The sequence below is a fragment of the Etheostoma cragini genome, chromosome 13, assembly GCF_013103735.1.
Source record: "Etheostoma cragini isolate CJK2018 chromosome 13, CSU_Ecrag_1.0, whole genome shotgun sequence".
Taxonomy (NCBI): Eukaryota; Metazoa; Chordata; class Actinopteri; order Perciformes; family Percidae; genus Etheostoma; species Etheostoma cragini.
Window position 1 is genome coordinate 25,914,111 of NC_048419.1, and position 2,611 is coordinate 25,916,721.

Here is a 2,611-nt window from a genome sequence, read left to right on the forward strand (position 1 = left end):
GTGTCTGTGTGTGTCTGTGTGTGTGTGTGTGTGTGTGTGTGTGTGTGTGTGTGTATGTGTGTGTGTTTGTGTCTGTCTTTGTATGTGTGTATGTGTGTCTCTATGTCTGTGTGTGTGTGTGTGTGTATGTGTGTCTGAGGTTATGGATGAGCTTTTGAGCGCATCATTATTCCCAATAATAGGCTTCAACAGCACTTCATTGTGTGTGTGTCTCTGTGTGTGTGTCTGTCTCTGTGCGTGTCTATGTGTGTCTGTCTGAGTGTGTGTGTCTGTCTGTCTGTCTGTCTGTCTGTGTGTGTGTGTGTGTGTGTCTTTGTGTGTGTGTGTCTGTGTGTCTATGTGTGTCTGTCTCTGTGTGTCTGTGTGTCTGTGTCACACCCTTGAAAACGCTGCAAACTGCTTCTTAAAACATCTTTTATAAAGTTAAATCTCCTTTTAATGAACTGTGACATTAATGAATGAATCAATGAACATTATTTACAGATACATCTATAATTTATATCTAGTTTCTAGATTCTATAATTTGGGTTTCCTTCAACCAAAAACACAAATAATAATAACAGCGTGGATGTTTCCATACGATGTTCCTCACACGTTAAATTAATAATCACTTCAATACTTTCATTGAATTTCTGTGTTTTATTTAATTTGATTGCTAGAACACTGAAAAAGGGACAGAAATGTCCCAAAAACACAGAAATAATCACCAAGACGTCAAAGAGTGAGAGAACTCCGGAAATCAATGACGTGGTTTTTCAGTATTTTAGTGAAATGTCTGTTCGTCTCCGTTTGATGTCCTCTGGTCGTCTTCCAGGTGTAAGGCGGTGATTGACAGCCGAGGACAGCGAATCAGCTGCAGCCATTTTGTAGTGGAGGACGGTTTCATTGGGGCGGACAGGAAGAGGCAGGCCACGCCCACCAGGTCAGCAACCAATCAGAATCAGCCAAATCATTACAGCAGCCACGTCATGTGACATCCAGGCACCGTAAACATGTCTGTAACCATAGTGATTAAATCTCTGTCTGTCTCCCTGTCTCCCTGTCTCCCTGTCGGTTCTCCTGTCTCCATATCTCCCTGTCTGTCTCCCTGTCGGTCCTCCTGTCTGTCCTCCTGTCTCCATATCTGCCTGTCTGTCTCCCTGTCTGTCCTCCTGTCTCCATATCTGCCTGTCTGTCTCCCTGTCTGTCTCCCTGTCTGTCCTCCTGTCTCCATATCTGCCTGTCTGTCTCCCTGTCTGTCTCCCTGTCTGTCCTCCTGTCTCCATATCTGTCTGTCTGTCTCCCTGTCTGTCTCCCTGTCTGTCCTCCTGTCTCCATATCTGCCTGTCTGTCTCGCTGTCTGTCTCGCTGTCTGTCTCGCTGTCTGTCTCCCTGTCTGTCCTCCTGTCTCCATATCTCCCTGTCTGTCCTCCTGTCTCCATATCTGCCTGTCTGTCTCCCTGTCTGTCCTCCTGTCTCCAGGTTCATCTCCAGAGCTGTGTTGATAACTGACGGCTCCATTCTGCCCAGCGACTCAGAACAACAGGTGAGTCATTAGTTATTAGAGGTAAACTTCAGGTTAACTTCAGGTAATCTTCAGGTAAACTTCAGGTAAACTTCAGGTAATCTTCAGGTAAACTTCAGGTAAACTTCAGGTTAACTTCAGGTAATCTTCAGGTAATCTTCAGGTAAACTTCAGGTTAACTTCAGGTTAACTTCAGGTAATCTTCAGGTTAACTTCAGGTAATCTTCAGGTAAACTTCAGGTAAACTTCAGGTTAACTTCAGGTAATCTTCAGGTAAACTTCAGGTTAACTTCAGGTTAACTTCAGGTTAACCTCAGGTAAACTTCAGGTAATCTTCAGGTAAACTTCAGGTTAGCTTCAGGTTAACCTCAGGTAAACTTCAGGTTAACTTCAGGTTAACTTCAGGTAATCTTCAGGTTAACCTCAGGTAAACTTCAGGTAAACCAGGTTAACTTCAGGTAATCTTCAGGTAATCTTCAGGTAAACTTCAGGTTAACTTAAGGTTAACTTAAGGTTAACTTCAGGTAAACTTCAGGTTAACTTCAGGTAAACTTCAGGTTAGCTTCAGGTAAACTTCAGGTAAACTTCAGGTAATCTTCAGGTAAACTGCAGGTAATCTTCAGGTAAACTTCAGGTAAACTTCAGGTTAACTTCAGGTTAACTTCAGGTTAGCTTTAGGTTAACTTCAGGTTAACTTCAGGTTAGCTTTAGGTTAACTTCAGGTTAACTTCAGGTTAGCTTTAGGTTAACTTCAGGTTAACTTCAGGTTAGCTTTAGGTAAACTTCAGGTAAACTTCAGGTAAACTTCAGGTTAACTTCAGGTTAACTTCAGGTTAACTTTAGGTTAACTTCAGGTAATCTTCAGATTAACTTCAGGTTAACTTCTCTGTCTGGTGTCAGATCTCCATGGTAACGGTTCCTCCAATAGCAGCAGGATGTCCGACGGTGAAGATGGTGGAGCTGTGTCCGTCCACCATGACCTGCATGCCGGGGACATGTGAGTCTCTTCAGCTTTTATTTTGAAAAAATAAAATAAAAAACATCCAGTGAGCGGCAGTTCTGTGGGCGGAAATGCCTTGTTGATGCCAGAGGTCAGAGGAGAATGGC